Source organism: Lepus europaeus, chromosome Y, assembly GCF_033115175.1.
Source record: "Lepus europaeus isolate LE1 chromosome Y, mLepTim1.pri, whole genome shotgun sequence".
In the NCBI taxonomy this organism is placed as follows: domain Eukaryota; kingdom Metazoa; phylum Chordata; class Mammalia; order Lagomorpha; family Leporidae; genus Lepus; species Lepus europaeus.
Window position 1 is genome coordinate 26646078 of NC_084851.1, and position 1422 is coordinate 26647499.

The following is a 1422-nucleotide window of genomic DNA, read 5'->3' on the forward strand; positions in this document are numbered from 1 at the left end:
TAAGTTTTTAACTAGCTGCTTAATCCAATCTTTTATTTTTAGAACAACACAAGCTGTAATAGATACCATTGACATATGCCCATTCACAGAGGTGAAGTAAACCTCCAGATTAAATTACTAGAACTAAAATTGCTGAGTAAAGAAGCATAAGCATTCATAATTCTGATGCACAAAGTCATACTGCCTTTTGTAGATGTGATCATTGGAACTGGCTACCCCAGTTTGCTGGGTTTGCTTACAATGGTTTGTTTCTCCAGTCAGCCTTGCCAACGTGATCTTTTCAGACTTTGAGGAAATTTACCAATATGACAAGTAAAAATGATGATTGCTAAATTTTTTGGTCTTTTATTTCTGCAAGTGAGATTGACCTTCTGTTCATAAATCTAAAGATGTTTGTCCTTTTCTTTAAACAGTCATACATATGATGTATATACATATTCTTGTCCATTTTTTCTGTTAGGTTTTTAGAATTTTATATTGATTTGTAGCAGTTTCTTATGTAATATCACCCAACTGTATGATTCATATCTTATAAATATTTAAGTTTTGTTTTTTTTTTTTTTTTTTTTTTTTTTTTTGCAGCTGCTTTGAACTTTATTTGCGAAAACCAGAAGCTTAACAGTATCAAAAGGGCACACAAGGTGGCCTGTGGCCTTGGGCTGCCACGGCTGTCCGAGGAGTGGGAGCATTGGTTCAGCACCAGCGGTTTGCCAGGCTACAGGAGGCCCCTGCCCTCCGCGGAGGCGCCAGCCCACAGCCCTGCGCTCAGCAGGCAGCTCAGCAGCGGCTTCTCCGAGATCCCGCACAGGGCCGACCGCTGGCACATGACCCTGGATGGGAACCACTTCGCCCCGGGAGCTGACAGTCAAGACCGAGGACAGCGTGGTGGAGATCACGGGCAAACACGAAGAGCGACAGGAGCACGGCTACATCGTGCGCTGTTCCACCCGGAAGTACACGCTTCCCCTGGCGTGGACCCCACGCTGGTCTCCTCCTCGCTGTCCCCTGAGGGTGCGCTCACCGTGGAAGCGCCGCTGCCCAAGCCGGCCACGCAGTCGCGGAGATCACCATCCCGGTCACCTCCGAGGCCCGTGCCCAGATCGGCGCCTGGAAGCCGGGAAGTCGAAGCAGCCTTCGGCCAAGTAGAGCGGCCTCCTGCGCTGCCCAGCCCCCAGCCCCCGCCTGTGTGCCCTTTTGATACTGTTAAGCTTCTGGTTTTCGCAAATAAAATTCAAAGCAGCTGCAAAAAAATTCCTTATGATGCATTGTGTGTTAAAATGTTTACTTCTGTGAATTTAAATATTTCAGTCTTTGAGTCTGTTGGATTTACTGGCACATTTGAAGTGGCTTTACCTCACTGAAACATAGTATTTCATGATTTATTCAAGCTGTGTGTTAGCTTTCCTGCCTCAACTGTGTGGT

General features: G+C 46.2%; 1 pseudogene; it reads left to right on the forward strand.

Annotated features, from left to right (window-relative positions):
* The first annotated feature begins 305 nt into the window (after window positions 1-305).
* LOC133754175 (heat shock protein beta-1-like) lies at window positions 306-1146 on the forward strand (annotated as a pseudogene).
* Window positions 1147-1422: the final 276 nt, after the last annotated feature.